The sequence below is a fragment of the Choloepus didactylus genome, chromosome 7 (assembly GCF_015220235.1).
Source record: "Choloepus didactylus isolate mChoDid1 chromosome 7, mChoDid1.pri, whole genome shotgun sequence".
Classification (NCBI taxonomy): domain Eukaryota; kingdom Metazoa; phylum Chordata; class Mammalia; order Pilosa; family Megalonychidae; genus Choloepus; species Choloepus didactylus.
Window position 1 is genome coordinate 138,469,201 of NC_051313.1, and position 19,639 is coordinate 138,488,839.

The 19,639-nt window shown below is 43.2% G+C and overlaps 1 long non-coding RNA gene across 1 annotated transcript in view; it reads left to right on the forward strand.

Annotated features, from left to right (window-relative positions):
* Nucleotides 1-201: 201 nt before the first annotated feature.
* Nucleotides 202-19,639, forward strand: part of LOC119540248 — a 34,951-nt gene continuing 15,513 nt past the window's right edge. The window contains exon 1 of the long non-coding RNA XR_005218064.1: nt 202-259. This is a non-coding gene — a long non-coding RNA (uncharacterized LOC119540248). The remainder of the gene's footprint in view (nt 260-19,639) is intronic.

Sequence of the window (19,639 nt, forward strand, 5' to 3'; positions counted from 1 at the left end):
GTGTCCCAGATGCCAGCAGCCTGTCTTCAGAGAACACGTATCATTCTGTTGATGCCTTGAACTGGACATTTTCATGGCCTAAGAACTGTAATTTGTAAGTTAATAAGTTTGTAAGTTACCTTTACCTCTATGATTTGTAAGTTAATAAATCACCAGAGAATCTGCAAACCTAAGCCGGGGTTCACGAAGATCTGGGGACATCTTGCTTGTCAATGTCAAGGGTTTGCTGTTTTCGAAGAGTTCAGCAATCTCAACTTCGGTGAGTCAAAACTTATTAGGGTCTTTTCATCTTTCACCATGCGTTGTGGTTCTTTCTGAATACGCCCTTTTTCTGATTTATGAATACTCCCCTAATACCAGCAACCCATTGAGAAGATAAAGCTGAGACACAACCTAGGGAGATACAACCTAGGCAGTCCAAGATTGGTGGAAACAGGAAGGTGTGGATTTTGAGGGAAGAAATTAAAAAAATTTTAGGGCACATACTGTCTAGATATTTTCCATTGAAGAGTTAATGGGTCTTTGGGGGAAGTTCCTGTAAGGAACAATCAAGACAATCGCCTGGGCAAAGGTCTCCAGAAATAGTAGTCATGTTAATGAAAACAATAGAACAGCAAAGTTGTGTTAATGTAGAATGTTAGGTGGGGGTGGGAATAGGTAGCTTTTGTCCTCAGAGTCTAAGCTATGTTTGTGGGTAGATGATTTTGGTTCTTCAGATTTCACTGCAAAATTAAAAGAAAAAAGATTTGATCTATAGTAAACAAAAATGGAATTCACCCTCCATCCTTCTATGACCTTCTCTTTTTAACTTGATCTATCATGGCCATCTTTCCACATCGTATGTTTCAGATCTACATCTGTATTAGTTAGGGTTCTCCAGGGAAACAGAATCAACGAGAGATATCTATAAATATAAGATTTATAAAAGTGTCTCATGCAACCATGGGTATGCACGAGTCCAAATTCTGTAGGGCAGGCAGCAAACTGGCAACTCCAATGAAGATGTCCGATGAACTCCTCAGGAAACGAACTGGCAACTTTGACAAACTCCTCAAGAAACACTTTGCTTTTCAGCTGAAGAAGAAGAGAAGGTCCTCTAAATGTCTCACTTAAAAGTCGTCAACTGATTAGATTAAATCTAGCTGACTGCATTCTCTCATTGTGGAAGACATGCCCTTTGTTGATGTCATCAGTCACAGCTGCAGCCAATTGACCGATGATTTAATAAACCAGCCTTCTGGTTTATTAACCAGCCACAAATGTCCTCGCAGCAATGGTTAGGCCAGTGCTTGCTTGACCAGACAGCTGGGTACCATCACCTGGCCAAGCTGACCCATGAACCTAACCATCACAACATCATTCCTTTTAATGCCTGAATCATTTTAAGACTTTGTGACCCAACTTGCTTTGTGGCCGATGGCCCTGTCTTCCATCTCTGTGGCAGAACTTTGGGAACAGATTATTCGGACATCACCTCCGTTGTGCTACCTTTATTTTTAAGCAAAACAATTAACTCTCCCAAGGGGATAGAAAGTTCAATCTATCCACCTGGGTCTCACCTCAAATTTTACAGTTCTAAGATCTATTTTGTCTTATGGGGGAGGTGCCCCTTCACCACTGGGGTCCCTCAAAGCTGGTTGGTTTCCTTCTGCAGGTTTGGGAGCACAGGATAAGGACTTTAGAAGATTTTGAGACTCAGAAGCTGAAGGTCACTTGGCCAGTACCATACAGGCAACTCTATAATTTAAAAGTAAACTGTTTGCGGTGGTGGAAAAGTTTTCCTATAGGTGGTGGTGTAGTAGCACAACATTGTGAATGTTAATTAATACCACTGAATCATATACTTGATGGTGGTTAACACTGGAAATCTATGTTGTATAAATATTACAATAAATATAGATAGATAGATAGATTGGCTGAAGGAGTCATTTGAGGTCTATAGCTTTGAAGACATATTCCCTCCCAAGTAGTGAGTGATCAAGGGATTGAAATCAGCCCTGTCCTTCCCAGGGTACGAGGTAGCTTCTGATCAAGTGCTGCAGCTCATCATATACAGGGGTGTCCTTTTCTTAGGCCTCCTGTCTGCCACACTGTTGTATGTTTTAGCCCACCTGAGTGTCATTTCCCCCTGATCCTGTTGGGGGAGAGGGAGGTCAGGGATGTGTTGCCAGAATTTTCTGGAATGTTCTAGACAGACCATTTTATTCCCTTTCCTAAATTGCCTCAGAACAGCAAGCCCTCCTCCTCTTGTCTTTCCAGCCCCCAACACTGTTCTCCCCTCCCTTTAGTCCTTGGCAACCTTAAACTTTCCTTCTGCTCTCTTTTTAAAAAACAAAAACAAAAAAACAGAAGAAAAAAAACAAAAAAACAAAACAAAAAAAAACAAGGACACAATATCTCTCTCCAAAGCAGGCTTTCCATGGCCTGTAGGAGCAGCTGACAAAGAGAACAAGTAATTTCTTAGCCTTTCAGCTCACACTGCCTCTGCTTTTTGTGAGGGGCCTGTGCACCTGTTGTCAGAGGCAATACTCCGTTCACAAGCCGTTTGAAAAGAGGGCAAGCTCTGTACACCATTCCTGCCCCCTTTCTTTTAGTGAATGTGTAATTTTAAAAAGGAGTCAGGGGTAAAAAGAAGACAGACAGGTTCTCTGGATGGATTCTTTAGCTTGACACTCTGCAGTACTGACGCAGAGGCTTTTAAAAAGACATGCCAGTCTCCATGGATTCGCTGGTGGGGCTGCCCTGGGTTTGGCTGGGGCAAGATTGAGGCTGGGTGGCAAGTTGGCTGTGTTTGGAAATGCGGTTTTCCTATCCTCGTTCTCTGTGGACTGTTTTGGCTTATTTGTTCGGGAGTTCTGGAAGCATCTTTGTTTGACTCTGGCTGGAAAAGGGCCTTGAGGTTTGGTGCAAAGCAGCTTCTCCCAGTAGAACAAAATTTGGCATAAGTTGAAGAAAGGGCTCCCACTTTTCCTTGGGGGGGTGGGAGGGCATGCATGCAGTCTTCCGTTTTTCTTTTCTTTTTAAAAATCTATTAATCTCCTGCTGGCAAATGGTGTTGCCTGGACAGCAGAAATTCTCTGTTTTGCCCTTGCCGATTGGTGCTCTTTGCTGCCCAGAGAATGGCTGGGACCAGCTGTCTGGTGGTGAACAGAAACCCAACCTCCTATCTGTTGATTCAAGGCCTCTGATGGAAGATTTTCTGCCACCTCCATCCTCCCCTGACTGTGTTTAGCTAAGGTTTTGAGTCCTGGAGGCCTCAATGAACCTGAAGTTGCTGTAGGAGGCTGGGACTTGCAGTGCTCTCCTGTTTGGAGTGCCTGGGAGATGTGTCGGGAGACGGCTGGAGGTGGACGGTGTGTCTGGCCTTCACTGCACAACTGCCTGTTTCCTTACCTGGATCTCCCTGTGGCTTGGGAAGCCTTTGAAGAAACCAGCTCATCTTAGAGTCTCCGGCACCCAGCATGATACCCCTGGCTTCTAGGAGGCCTGCCAGAAGTGTGTGGTGAATAAATAATTGAATATTCTATTCTGGGTAATAGTATTTAAATACAGTTGGTGCTAATCAATTTGTGTATTATTTAAATGGGGCTTCGGTGGAGATCTGGGGAGGAAATGGTGGCGTTTTGAGGATGGTGCAGGGCATCATTGGAGGGAGGGGTTGAGTCTCTGGGTAGGTCTTGAGTTGTTGATTTAAGATGGGGTGTGCAGTGGGGAAAGGAGAACTAGGGCTGATCGGCCCGTTCAATGTGTTAGTAATTCATCTGAGGTGCACCTACCTTTGTACTTCTAGGTGTGTTTCCTCTAACCTGGCTTTCCTGGGAGGGCTCAGGTGGCCAACTGCAGTCAAGCAGAGGGTGATCAAGCCTTTTCCTTCCCTGGTATCAGGCATCAGGGGATGTTTGGTTATAAGGTTCTGAAGTCAAGGGCTGTGCCCAGATCTTGGGTCGCTCAGTCACCTCTGGGAGGCTATGATTTGAATCTTACTTTCCATTTGCCTTGGCTCTGCCACTGGTCATTCCCTGAAGGTAAGCTTTTGTCCTGATCCGTCCAGCTTTTCCTTATGGTTTTGTCCTGCTGAGCTGCCTGTCAGTGTCAACTTTTTGATAATGCTGGCTTTTCGGATCTCTTGAAAAATGGAACTTTAACAGCAGTTTCTACTATGTTGCCTCAACTGAAATATAATTAACTGCTGTATCGTCAAAGAATTTACATCTGCAAGGGGATGAGATCATGTTAAAGGGAGATTTTGTCGGTTAAAAGTTGACTTAATACATATTTTAAAGAATAAACGTCATTCTTTCAGAGCAGTCCTTGCATTTCATAAGAATATTAAACTTTATTATGGTTATTGTGAGTGATGATATGTCCTTCTCCATGTTTGGGATGAATTGCCTTTCCTTTGAGGACAGTACTGGGCTTTCTGTCTGGAAGCACTGGGATGGACTAGATCGTTCCCAAATAGTGGGAGATGGTTTCACACAGTTCCCATACTCGCCATTAAATGATATACTGACTTGCATAGTGAGAAAGCATCACCTTTTCAATTCTGTCTTTTGTTCTCTGATTAAGTCAAAGAGTCTCAGTTTGGTCCTAAAGTATCTTTAACACTTCTCCAACACTTAAAACTTCTTCTTCCTCTTTAGTATCTCACTGGAATTCATGATGCTGTTTCCACTGTATTTATTTTTACGGGAAATTTCTATTAGGGCAAGTGATAGTGGTTTTCAATTCATGTTGGTGTCAAAAAAATTTTTTAAACAAAAATATTTAAAAATGAAATGTGAATTGGTTTTAAAGAAAAACATTAAGCAACAGGTAGAACTTGGCTACAGCATAAATTGTGAAGTTGGTAGGCCTGAAAGACCAGGGGTGGTAAACACTGGAGTAGATGGCCTTTTAGTCTTTTCTTTTCTTTCTTTTTTTTTTTTTTTTTCACATTTTTAAATCGTATAATACAGCATGTATACAGAACAGAGATAACTTTCAAAGTATGATTTAACAAGTAGTAAGAGAGCAAATTTCAAAGAATGCTATGGGTTACATTCCACAATTTTAGTTATTTCCTTATTATGAAATATAACGTATACAGAAATATGTTATATATGTATAGAAAGAAAGGTGATATGCAAAAAGCTGATAACTTTCAAAGTACGATTCAACAAGTAGTTATATAGGTATTTTCAAAAAATTTTATGGGTTACAGTTCCATAGTTTCAGTTATTTCCTTATTGTGAAATATATATATACTGAAAGGTGATAACTTTTAAAGTACAATTTAACAAGTAGCTATAGAGCAAATTTCCAAGAAAATTATGGGTTACAGTCTCACCATTTATATTATTTCCTTCTAGCTATTCTAATACCCTAGCATCTAAAAAAATATATATATATGTATATGTGTGTGTGTGTGTGTGTGTGTGTGTGTATGATTCAGTATTCATAATCCTTTGTTAAATCCTATCTTGTCTGTTGTTACTCCTTCCTCTTGTTTAATCACTTTCTCAATCTTCAGGGACATCTGGTGATGTCTGGGGATGTCAGTGACCACCCTAACTTGCTCATATTGAAAAGGGGTGTCAACATTATGGGGAAGGGGGATGCATCTGGTTGATGTTCTTGGAGAGGCTGTTGCCTCTGAATTTTGGTACTTATCTGGCATAGGAACACTCTGGGGAATTTAAGTTTCTGAAAAGTAAACTTAGCTAGTGAAACTTTTATAGAGTCTCAGATAGGGACCTAGGTATTTCAGGACTACTGTTGGTTAAGGCTTGGCATACTGTGGCCATTTGGGATATCTGGCTGGAGATTGCATAAGAGAAACCTCCAGGATAGCTTCTCAACTCTCTGAAATCTCTTAGCCACTGTAACCTTATTTTGTTACCTTTCTTTTCCCCCTTTTGGTCAATTAGGCATTTTCAATACCTCCAGGCCAAGGCCAGGCTCATTCCTGGGAGTCATGTCCCACATTGCCAGGGAGATTCACTCCCCCAGGAGTCATGTCCCACATAGCGGGAAGGGTAGTGAATAAATTCACTCAGCAGAGTTAGGCTGAGAGAGAGAAAGGCCACATCTGAGCAACAAAAGCGTTTTTTCTGAAGGTGCCTCTTAGTGTTTTCTAATCATACTACCTGCTTATCTCTTAAGCCTCCCTTTCTTTGAGGGAATGACTTTTTACTTTATAAAAAGTAACTCTTTCTTCCTTTTGGCAGTTAGGACCCACGCTTCCTCTAGTTTGCTGTGGAGTGCCAGATTCAAAGGCAGGAATATCAGGGGGACAGGCATGCTCTGTCCCTTGTCCAAATACTATTAACATTTGTTTTGCACCTCCCTGGGGCACAATCACTTTCTAGTCTGTGCTTAACTAGCTGGTTACTTGTGTTATTCTTGCTCCCAACTTGTCAGGCCTTTGGGCCCCATCTTACCCTTCATCTATCTCTGCATCTTGTACAGTGACAAGGCCAGTGTTTGCACATGAAGATCCCTAATATAAGTTGCAAATTGATCAATGTGGCATTTCAGCAATTCCTTTGGTAAATACTGGCAGCCTCTGGCAATTGGTGATGGGTGGAGGGTCTACATCCCTCCCACCACAGCCTCATCACCAGGTTGAAAGCCATTCTTAGACCACATGTTTATTAGCAAGTGCCTGTAGGCTGGTGAAGTGGTACTCTCTCCAGGTGCTTGCACCATAGGTTCATTCTGAAGTGGACACAGTCACCCAGTGACAGAGTGCCCTGTAAACAGAGGAGCAAAGGTGGGAACAAGGGTGAGGAAGACTCACCATGCTGCTTCTCAAATATTAGGATTAGGGCTTGCAGGATTCTTAGGTTCAGTTCATGCAGGGGTGAGAGTACCTGAACAATTTTTCTCTCAATCACATCTATCTAACACTACCCATTTCTCCAAAGGAAAGACAAGTATAATCTTTTATGCTAATAATGCATCTTCTGGTGAAGATTTTCCTTATGCTAGTAATGAGCTCATGTAGCACCTTTAGAGATTCTTCTTGTTTGGTGAATATCAAATGGTAACTAACCACCCATCCCGAGGGTATGGATTCAATGAGCGTACAGTCAGTAGTATCCCACTGTTAATACTGAAGTAATTGAGAGTGAAGTGCCAGGTAGATAATGGAATCATTTTGGAAATGAAGGACCTCAGCAGAGGCAGATGTCTGAGTTTCAGCGCTGCTTTGCCTGGTGAACCCCAAGGGAGTAGGAGGGGAGCCTTCCCCATGACTTCCAGCCCTCATAGATATTGCTGTGACTGCCTGTGCCAGCCCATGCCATCAGACTTGTGCTTCTCATTAATTTCTTTCATTGCTTCCTTATCTGTAAAATGGGGATAGCAAATGGGATAGTTTAAGGAGCTCATGAGAAAAATATGTGTTCAATTGCTTTGTAAACTGTCAAAAGCCATATGAATATAAGTTGTGCTTGTAATTACGGTGAAGCCCTGATAGAAGCAGAGGATCTGGGGAACTGACTCTTCCCTGGGACGGATAACTAAGTGAACTGTACCTGCTGAAGTCAAGGAGTGAATTGAAGTCCTGTCTTCGTTTCAGTGATGTTGAACAAGGTCTGAGAAAATAATCAGCAGTGGAAAGAACACATTCTGGTTCAAATGAAGATCTCTGTTTTGCTCTAAACTTTTTCACATAGCTCCAAGGTTTTCTAGCAAGTATGGTGAAGCCTAGAGAAGAGATTATTTATAAATGCCAGTGTTGAAGATATGGATGATTGGTTGGTTTGTTAAAAGTGAGGTTATAACCCTGTAGTCTACTTTACTCTGAAAGTCATCCTGATCCCGTTTGGCTAACTCGAAACCAATGTGCTACCCTCTCTCTACCTTCATATATTTCTGCCCACATTGCTTGGCTGGACTAAATGTGCATTTGCCAGCTACACATGAACCAGGGACTCTCCTATTCAATCAGATTCTCATAAAAAGCGAAAAAAGGAGTGGAGAGGAAAGACAGAACACATGATATTTCCTTTTGGTCCTGGCATGTGGGCCAGTGCTTGTTTTCTTGGCTGCTGAATGCTTTTTTCTCACCTTTTGACATAATCCTAATGGTCCCATTAAAATACATTTAGCCATCTCTCTCTGCTCCATCTGCCAGCACTTCGTGTCATTTGGTGAACGGCAGGCAGGTTTTAAATTCTGAAAAGCAGAGAACAGGCTAAGTATTGGAAAAGGATCTTATGTCCCCCGTTTTATTTTAAAAAATAGCCCCCCATCTTATGGCTGAGTGTTAAATTGCAGCTGGATAGAGAGACGTTTCAACAGCAGGGACACATCTCTGCCTCATGTTTGTGTGATACTGAGATGGGTTTTCCAAGGAGATTGATGAACCTCTTTCATTAGGAATCTTTTGGAGCAAAATAATCTGACTCTGTTATTTTTGGAAATTCTGATTTAGCCCTGTTTAGATGACTTCCAACATTCCTTCCACTCTGAGTGGCCAATTTTTGTGGCTGTATCTTGGGCTCAATTCATAACTAAATGTTAACGTGCCTCAGCCTTATGCAGACTTTCTGCCAACTGACAGAACTGGAAAGAGCTGAGGTGGTTGCAGATTAAGGGCAAATATAGCTCATGTACAGTGAAAATGAACTGTATTTACTAAGCCTCTTGGACTTGAGCTTTTTGCCTAATGGGGGGCAGCAGCTGGAGTCTGTAAGTGATACCGTGCTGCAGAGCCTCTTAAATTCCCTTCTCTGTCACTGGGAGTGACATACAATCCTTTCCAGGAAACAACATGAGCCCACCACAGCTGGCCAGAGCGAGCTTTTCCTTCTGATCTGGAGGTTTGTGCTGTGGTTTGAGCAGGCTGGCTGGAGTGGCCTTGTGGTAAGTTCTGCATGCTTCTGGGTGAAGCGGGCAGGTAGACTGGGTTGACGGCCGTTCGCTTGCAGGGAAACCTAAGGGGCTCAGGAATAGAGCCCAATTTCCAATGCAGGGATTTGGATTGGGTTTTGGGAATACTTAGAAAACTCCCATCAAGTCAGGCTAGTGAGCAGAACTGGAGGAAGAGTCTTCTGAGAGGATGTTGGTCCAGGGAGGGGTTACAGATTGGAGGGAGGTCTTGGGGACCAAAGCTCAAAGCTGCTCTTCTGATTCCTCAGGATGCAGAAGGTTAACACACCAGCCCCCTGTGTCTCAGTGGCCTCCTGACAGATTGCAGAGCCGTGTTTGTGATGTAGGTGATTGATGACACAGCTAAGACTCTGGGTTCCCAGGAACCCTTGATGCCAGGGTTTCTCAATCTTGGCGGTGCTGTTGACATTTGGGTCAGATAATTCATTATCGTGGGGACTGTCCTGTGCATTGTAGGATGTTTAGCAGCATCCCTGGCCTCTACTCTTTAGATGCCAGGAGCATCCACTCCACCCTAGTTGTGACAACCAATAATGTCTCCAGATGTTGCCAAATGTCCATTGGGGGTGGGGTGCAAAATGGCCCTCAGTTGAAAACCTCTGCTTTATGCAGAAAGTAATCCCCCCTCAGATTTGTATGTATTATTTGGGAAGAGAATAGGTGGATCATATGTTTTTAACATTTGTGTACCAGGCTCCTTATTAGACTGAACCTCATGTATTTGTCATGCTTTTTTGGATGTCAAAATGGTTGAATAATGGCAATTTCATATGATTCAACTTCATACTAGCTCATGACATCAGATTTGCTCAGATCTCAGTCACAAGGGGCCTTGAGTTAGGTCATGACCTATACTGCTTTCTAAATACCCCCAAGAAGTGTCGTTTCTAAAGAACTGCCTTATTTGCTGTGGGCAATGGGCAGGGGGGAAGGAGAGATAGAGAATGAGCTTAGAGCAAGATGGAGCCAAAAACAATCAAGAATATAGGAGAGGAGGGTGTGGTGGGTCAGGAATAGTTTTACTTGTCCTTTGCTGTGGGAAAGATCCCACTCCCACTGGGGTTATATAGCAGAAGGATCATTCTGAAGTTGAGGGGAAGAGGGGAAAGAAGCTCATGCGATCAAGAGGGCTTGGCGGAAAAATGAGTTTGCTGGAAGGGAGGTTGGCTTTAAGAGTCCCAGAGCAGAAATGAACTGGATTTCCTTGGTGTTTTATGGGACAGGGGCATACCCTGGGGGGCAATAGAGGATTTGTCCTAGGGGCTTGGGAGAACCTGAGTTTGGTGTATTTTGAGAGGGAAGAGAGTAGCCGTGGCAGTCCCTGCCCTGGAAACATTCTCGGTCCTCCTTGGCATCACAGGGACCTGCCCACCTTGGGTGGTCAAAGTCATCACCTCCAGGCCTTCTCAAGCCCAGGGGCTCTTGGCACCTCCTCTCACTCCTGGCAATGCCTCTTTGGACTCTTGTCGTCTTTTTCTCATATTTTTTTGTACATGGTCATCACTGTTCCAACAGGAGACGTTCCTCAAAAGAGGTGGGTGCTTGGTCTCTTTTCCTTACCTGTTGTTTCATCCCTGCTTCTCCCTCATTTCTCAGTATGCCCTTTTGAAAACTGAACACTTATTCTCCTGTCTTCCCATTTTATTTCCAAATTGATTGGTTGGTTGCAATTTGAGTCTGATAGAAATACTATTGGGGCAGAAGTGGGGATTGGCGCCAAGCGGAAAATGGAACAAGTGAGGTGTAGGCTTTGGTTTGGTGACCATCTAAGGAAGGAGGTGCCTCAGGTAAAGAAAGTGAACCCTGAGATGGGGCTATCACAAATGCACAGAATGAGAAGAGGCTTTGGACTTACGTGTTTCAGTGTTTTCGTTTCACAGATGAAGCAACCCAGGCCCAAAGTGACCTCCCGACTTGTCCACATCACACAGTCCCAACACTGGGCTTAGAACTGAAGTCTTAGAACTTAAGGCCAAGCCCCTACACCTTTCCCTGAATCACCGCAGGACAAGGTGGCACAATTGAGGATCACAAAGTACTGCAGTCCCTGGGCCAAGAGCTTTAGCTCCCGCGTGAAAGAAAGAGAGGTTACTACTTCTGCTTTTGCTTGTCTTTCACAGCTCTTCATTCAGTATAGCACATTCAGCAGGCACTGAGTATGGGCTTGTCTTGTCAGCTGCCCGCGTAGGTGAGTGATTTAGCACTAACCTGCATATTTTCAAGCCAGGGACCCATCAGGAGGGCTGGGTTCATTTGCAAACCAGGCAATGTGGACACATCACGACTTCTCTTATGAAAGCAATCCCTGACTCAGACTCAGCAAATATTTCTATCCATTTGTGCAACATTTGGGAGGGAGGGAGGAAGCTAAATAAATTTAATAATAAAAAAATCCTCGGAAAGGGTGGTTCCTGTTGACTCATTCTGCAGTGTAAGTGGTTCCCTAACCCTGCTGCCTATTAGGGTCAGATTTACCTTATACTTTGGCCCTTGAGCCTCCTTGAGCAGAAACTTGAGAAGAGTGTTCGTGTACGTACATACACCCACGTGTAGATTTACCTGGAAGCTAAGGAAATGTAAGCTTCAGGGTCCTTAATGCATACGGACCCTTTCCAAGGTCCCACACCTATTTAGTATTTGTAATTTCATATATGCTTTGCATTTGTACAACTGCATAAGCTGCAGATCTTGCAAAATGTGAACCAGCCTCCATATGCGTCTACATTCAGAACTCCAGCAATGGATAGACAAATGCATTATGTATTTTCACTAAACCTGGTTGGGAAAAGGCACAAGACTCAGGAGTGCCTTACACAACAGGGTGGGGGTGGATGAAGGGGAAGCAGAAAATGTGTATAGGAAGAATCACTTCTGCCGGGGACCTCCCCACTCCTCCCCTCTACCGTTCCGCCCACCATGTTTAAACAAATGTCAGCTCTGACAAGGCAGGCAGGGAGAGTCCACTTGAGTTGGACTTCCTTTTTTCCTTCTTTCAAATGTGACATCTGGGGTGGAGAAAAATGGGTTGAGAGGGTTGAGTGGGGCATCCAGGAGCAGTGGAGCCTGGGAAGAGGTGATCCCAGGCTGTGCCAAGGCGCTTACGGACCTTGGAAACACATAACGCCTGAATCGTTCCCCTAAGGAGGACGATCGAGGGATGCCTTGAAGACTCCTGAAGCTGGAAACAATGAAGCCTGAGATGTTGTTTCACAAATCCTGGGGAGGAGATATTATGCTGCTTCATCTCTGTGTGCAAGGCACACGGGACCACAGGCTCCGACTATCTTCTTGGGGAATGAGGGGGCCAAGCTGGGATTGCTGGAGAGCAATTTTTATGCCATTAATCCTGCCTTCCCCGTGTCCTCCCCTTCTCCCTCGTTTGTGTGTGTGTAATTAGAGTGACCAGAGTGCTGGCCCGTTTACAAGGGGAGGAAGTTCCTCCTCCCACTGCTTTGTCGTGGTTTTAAGTGGACACTCCATTCTTCTGTGCTTCCTGCCTTGAAAGTGCTGACCAGGGTCACTCACAGGCTGTTAAACAGCTGCCGCGCCTTGCCCCTGGCAGCAAACGAGGCCATTCCCGGCCCATCCATCAGCCTGGCTTGACAAGTGTTTTGGGACCTGCCTGGGTGAAGGATGGGAAGTGAGCGTGGGCATGGCTCCGCTTACCCAGCCTCAAGGCCAAATTTGTCCAGAGGCCCTGGTGCCCCCTGACTCTGGGAGCAACAGAACCTGTGCAGAGGAGCTCAGCCAGCCCCAAGTTGTCATCCTGGTGGCTGGACAGGGTTGCTTTTTTTTTTTTTCCTCATTCATTCATTAAATATTAATTGACTGCCTGCTCAAGACTGGACCAGTCTGCATGGCTGATCTTTTTATTTCAGTAGCTAACATTGGTATTGATGGAAGGCAAGAGCTCTCATTATCCTACTTTAACCCTTTGGAGTTGGCTAAAATTCAGCTTTAGCTCTTTCAATATGAACCAAACTACTCCATTGAGGGGAAAATTCATACATCACACGTTATTCCCAGATTTATAAATGGAGAAACTCAGATTTCAGTTGCTCATTCTGTTCTTGAGAAACCCACGTTGAAAACCAGTTTTTTGGTCTCCTGGGTGTTTTATCCACAAGACCCTTCGTGGGGACCAGGAAGTCTGGGCATTTGGGGCAGGCTCCACCGTCCCTTGTGCCTCTATTGTCTGCTAGACTTCCGGTCTCTGCTTTTAGAAAGAGGGGTGGGCGGTGGACAGGTGGAGATGAGTTACATACCAAATAACGCTCCCCTTCCTAAACTTCTGTTTACCCTGCAAACTAGTTCTGGGGTTTCTGAGCTCTAAACCTGGGGCATCCCGTGAGGTTGAAAGAGCAGATGAGAGAAAGAGGGAGGCGTTGGCATGGGTGATGAATGAATAATGTCTTTTACATAAGTTTTTCAAATGTATGTAGAGGCTGTGCTATTATACATATTTATTATAAAACAATCATTTAATTTATAATAGCTTTTTGACATTGTGTGCTTTCTTCGTCAAAGGAAATGAAAATACAATTACCGCCACAGGGTGGGTAGAGGAATTTATTTGACCTAAAAGGGATCCTTAGGCTCAAAAAGTTTGGAAATCACTGATCTTTCAGAAATAAAATAGGAACCTGTACTCTGGTTTTTTGTTTTTGTTTTATTCCTAGTAGATAAAAATAGAAACCTTTTGAGTTGGCGATGCTGTAAAAACTGCCTAATCTGTCTTCACATTCAGATAATTAGCCTTTCAACTGTGTCCACAAGCTCTGAGTTCTGGACAGACCCAATATGATCAGCACAACTGCTTTCAGATCTCTGAGCCAGAGTTACTGAGGCAGGACTCAGAATAAGGAAAAGACAGAAAAGGAAAGCTAATCCCAACAGCTGGCTACTGGAGTGTCAAAAGCCCCTCGGATCCTTGGGCACATCTTGGCTCTCTGCCCAGTTGCCCTGGTTTAGATGTCCTTTAAATATTTCCCTTGATTGCCCTTTGGTATGATGGATTGTGGAAGTCTCACCATAGGCTCTTTCCCACCTGGGCCTGCCTTACTCTTTTCCTGGGGATATAAAGGGCTCGTTTGAAGGGCTTGACCTGGCATGGATGCTGGGCAAACAGAATTAGGGGCAAAAAGACCTCTGTGTGCACAGCGCTTGGGTTAAGTAGCCCTTTCATTGGAGTGGTCAACACCTTTTGTTGCTGCCAGATCCTTCGGGATTGATCCAGTATTACCTGTACTTTGAAGTGGGTTGGAGAGAGGTGAGTGTGCCCAAAACGGTTTCTAGAAGGCACACACTGAACACTGCTTCTTTTGGTTCCTCCATTCAGAAGAACTGCTAAGGAAAACAGAAGCTCGTTAGTCTCAATTTTGGTGATAAGTAGAATGTATAACCAGAGACAGTAAAAACCCTTTAGGAAGTTCCCACTTAACACATTTGCTTCTATGATTTGTCACATTTTTACATCCTGCCCTTGATTTTCTATTTCCTTTCTATGAAATTTTCATGAGTTGGTTCCTTTTGGAAAAAAAAAAAAAGAAAAAGAAAAAGAAAAGGACTCTTAAATCACACATAATGATATTTACTCAGTCTATTTAATGTATGAACTCATTGGAGCTAAGAGGGGCAGCTCTAGTACGAAACCTCAAATGCAATCAACTGTTCCAAAATGGTGTACATTGAAACCAGAAGCCCATTGGATCTGGGATGTGTTTTTCAAATTGTGAAGGTGCAGCTGTAAACTGTGCATGGATGGTTGGAAGAAAACAGCATGTCTATTTACTGTTGCAGGAGAATAAGCTGAGGTGTGGTGATCAAAACTATAATGTGAAATGGTTCGCAGTCCATCTTTCCTGTCCTCAAACTCTTTCCTTTGCCCAAACCATAAACATTCTGCCTACAGTCTGCCTAAATTCAAATGAATATGGCAAACTTGTAACTACTTTTTTTTTCCTTCCAAAGTACCTGTTTTGATTCTATGCTTTTCCCTGTCTATTATGCATGTTAAGGGTTTTTTGTTTTTTGTTTTTTGTTTTTTTTTTTTGGAGGATAGAGGGAGGGTACCAGGAGGAACTTTACATAAGAAGCATATACTCAAACTCTTGAACTCTTGAACTCTTGCTCAAACTCTAAGACTTTAAAGTCCTTTCATTATTGTATCTAATTTGTTATTAAATTTGCAATGAAAAACAACAAATTCCTTATATTGACCCTGCCACTATGTTATGTGCAGAGGGATGGAGAAGATATGCATGGCCTCATCCCTGAGAAACTTACCATCTTGGTAGGCCAGGCAAGCTTTATGAACAAGACACCCTGGAGAGCAGTATTTGATGGACCTTAACCCAGTCTCATGCCTAGCACTCTGACTCTCAAAAGGACTCAGTTGATGTTAGTTTAATGTAGAAAATGCTGAATTGTGATGTTCAGACAACAGCACAATTGGACCTTAGAGAAGGGAAAGAGGATGTGGGTTGCAGTAGTTGATGTAGTCTGTGCATAAGACATGGAGGCACGAGCCAGGTCCTGAAAGAAGGAGGAAAGTTTGAATGGGTTAGAAAGAGGGTCTTTTGGGTAGTTGGAACAGCTGGTGAAAAGACCCAGAGAGGAGCATCTTGGTGGGACCAAACGATGCGCATTGACAAAGGACTGGTAGGAGATGGGATGAATTGTTGAGGCTTGCATTATTAAGCCAGCTGATAAAGCTATGATTGTGGGTTTGGAGGGAGTGACATGCAAATAGTAAGTTTTTTAAGACGTGGCAAAGCTCATTGCCCTGAATGGAGTGTAACGAGGTAGAGAGTTTTGCCTTCCATGATGGTTCCTACCCTTCATTTCACTCTCCCTTGCCCAAAGGTCAGTTGACACTAACTAGGATGAGGATGCAGACAACACACTGGGTCAACTTTGCCCTGGGAAGTAACTGCAACTCTGTTTCTATAGAAGGAAGGAATTGGGGCCATTTTAGAGTGGGCCTGAGTTCGTTCTAGGCCTTTGAGACTTATAGACACATTATTTAATATGCTTTACTCAGGGCACAAGTAGGAATAACTTCCAAATACTACTTCAAGTGAAGGGAAGAGAAACGTACCAGCTGTTAGGAGGCTATTCAGTTTTTAAAGTTTGACTCCAGCAAAAATTGGAAGAGGTAAACAGCTTGCCCTTAGCAGTGTCATTCTTTCACCCCAATCCTGCTTTGATCTTTTTCTCTTTTATCCAGTTTCTCTGTTATCCTGTTCTCTCCCCAACTCATCTCCTTTTTCAAACCTCTTTAACAAAATGTACCTATCATCCCTCTCTTAATGTCCTCAGGTCTTTGCTGGGTGAAAGCAAGCTCTTGCTGCAAAATCAACTCTTGCAAGGCACTAACAGGTGAAGTCTTTGCAGTTTAACAAGGCCACCGTGTCTTAATCTGAACAAGGTGAAATGAAGCAGTCTAATCCTGGTGATTTCAGGAAAATGCCAACTTGGGAAGGTGGTGTTTGGGTTTGGCCAAGACCTGGGCCTGATCTGACAGTGGAAGACTTGGAGACCTAGACACTGCCCTGGGAGAGGTGCCCCAAAGGTCACCTTCAGCCCTGCCTTTGGGTGGATTACCCGAAGGTCTCCTGGAATCTGGAGACATAAGCATCTTGCCCCAAGAGCATCCTACAGGCTTGGTGATGAGAGGAGTCTATCTGGTATCACGTGGGTGCAAGCACCCCAGGGTGCACTAGCCGGCCTATGTTAACTAAACTTCAGAAACGAGGATGATTTGTTTACAAGTTGCTGCAGACTAAAAATTGGAGGACTCCGAATGGCTTGGATGGGTCTGTCATCCAGTATGTGGTTAATGTGGAGGGGGATGCTGGTGGGGTGGCCTAAGGCTAAGTACGCAAACAGATTTAGGTGGACCAGAGGAGGAAAAAAACAACAACAACAAAAAGCAAAGGCAAACACTTCTTTGCTACTTCCTTCCTTCCCCTACCCCTAATGTGTATTGGTGGAAGCTAAAGATTGATTACTGTTTTGGGGCTTCTGATTATAAACCCATCTGTGTAGAAATTCTGCTGTAAGATTAGAACCTTCTTTTTTGAATCTCATTTTATTAAACCTTCCCTCTCAACTCGCCACCTGCTCCTCTCCTTTCCTAACCCTCAGACTCCAAGGAACCCATCGCCTCTTTTTCCTTTGTTGCCTCTTAATCCCCATTTAATCAGGTAGAGGGTTTGTTCTGGAAATTAAAGTTTGGGGGGCAAGGTTCCTGAGCTTCCTCTCTCTTTGGGCAGAGCTGGGAAGTCCTGAGGATTTCAATGATCCCATTTTCCCCTGCACCCTTCTGCTCTTATATCCCTCCCCTACACATGACACATTTAATTTATAGCCTTGAACTGCGAGGGATCTTTGTCAGCGTGCATGCATGTCTCCAACCAGATGGTCAGATGGGTGAGACTGGCTCCAAGGCCACTTCCAAGTTGCTCTAGAATTTTCTGATTCTCGGTACTTTAAGTGCTTGGACAGAATCTTGGTAACTTCATCTTCATGTGCATCTTTAGGCTCCTACCAGGACAACAGGCCTTCAATGGATGTTTGCTGTCGTCACCCTCGAGGGACACTCACAGTGGTTGTCTTAGAAGCTTTCCGGTCAAGTGTTGGCATGGGCCATGACATTCCTTTCAGGTTAAAGTCACGTGGCAGGTGCAGCAGTGACCAACGCCTCCTCCAAACTCCTGTCTAACAGGGGAGTCCAACTTCCACTTCACAACAACTGTGAAGCCATGATAATAGGCCCAATAAATTTTCCTTGCAGTTTCAAGAGGTTGTGGGATCTTTGACTTCCTGTCCAAACTGCTATACACTGTCGTGCCATGCGACAGCTGCTTCACATCAATAAATGGCCAAATTCCAGCAGGGGTGAAATTAGGTGTGCCACCATGATAAACGGGAGCAACTTTCAAAAGTGGTGCAGACTCTTAGTCTCCACTTGCAAGTTGTCTGGGTGTGAAAGTGTTAGAGCAGGAAGGGACTAGAACCACCCTTCGGTTTTACAGGTGAGACACCGAAGTCCTATAGGCCGGTGAGATCAGCTCATTACAAGCTAACCCATTGTCACTTACTACTTCCCTAGCCTTTTGCTTCTTCCATAAATAGGGGCACAGATGAAAAGCCAGAGGGTATAGGAAGGAGCAGTGGAGAGAAAGGTCAGCAATTACTTCCTTGTTCCTATGGTACTTTGTCCATATCGTAGTTTTAGCACACTTTGCTTGCATTGTGGGAAAACTTACACATAGAGTGGCTGTCATTCGCCTTGCTGTAAAATAACTGGGCAATAAATGGAGGAGCTGAGGGATTCAGAGCTGCTGCCTGCAAAGTCTGTGCTTGCCTTTTCCTGCATACTCTTTCTTCCCTATGATTTCTTAGCAGTGCGTGCCGTAAAAATGTGCCTAATTTGTGTCAGTCCATACAAGGAGAGAGCCCTCATAAATCCATGAATCAGGGTGTAGTTGATTTCTAAATATTTAAATTTAGAAATAATTTCAGATTTACAGAAAAGTCATAGAAAGGGTAGAGAGAGTTCCTATCCAGACTCCCTGAATATTAACATTTGAACGCATTTGCTTTTTCATTCTCTCTTTCTTGCAGTGGTGTGCTGGAGCTGGCTTGTGAGAGCTGATTGCTAAAATTTCCAGGTGTTTGAGAGCTAATTGTTAAACACAGCCACTATTAAACATTAAATTATTTTTAGCTTACAATTAAATTATTTTAAAAACAAAGAGGCAGATGCCACAATGATCAATGCTTCCTCCAAATTCCAAACTCACAAAAATAACCAAATATTCAAGACTCATCTCTTCCTAAATATTTTACTACATTTCACTGTTACCTATGTTCTAGAGGTTATTTTCTTCTGTTGTATCCATGAAAATACTGTACCATGATGTGCTGCTGCACATCTCATTCCAACCCCACGTTCAGTGAGATCACATAGGTAGCTTGAAATAGGCCATGCTGGGAATATTTACATCGCAAAAAGTGGAAAATGTTACAAATCCGGGCTTGATTTCTTGCTTTCTTGTTTGTCTAGACTTAAGAAAGCCACGAGACCCTGCTAAGAAAGCAGATTAAAGTGATCATGCCTATAGCTGCTACATTGTGAATAGGGGAAAAATTCTTCCAGTATTTAAACACTGTTTGATTTGGCAAAGTATGACTCAGGTCATTGATGGCATACATCTTTGTTGTTTCACTTTCATCTTACTCACTAACATAAACAAAAATATTAACCAATGTTCTTGTCAGAACTACACTTGTTCGTCAATTGCAACCTCAGATTGGCTACAGATGTAAGAGTTTGGCAAAAATCAAGGAAAGCATTCTGTAACAATCAATGTGTTATATAGAATTTACAATGAAGGCTATTGCATGTTTAATTATTTGTAAATTATATACTACACATTCTTAATATCAGTAAAATGTATACTAAATGAATGGATGTATGTGTATGTGTGTGTGTATACATATTTACACACACACACGCACACAGTTTTGGAGAGCTGGTTATTAAACATTTGCGAGCACACCACTGTATTATATTATATTGGTACTTTTTTCCTGAGTAAGTTGCAGATATTTTGTCCCTTTGCCCCTAAATACTTCAGAATGTATTTTGAAAAAATTAAGGACATTTTAATATACAACTGCAGTGTGTGATCAAAACCAGGAAATTAACATTGATATGATACAATTACATAATCTACTGATCTTATTTGAA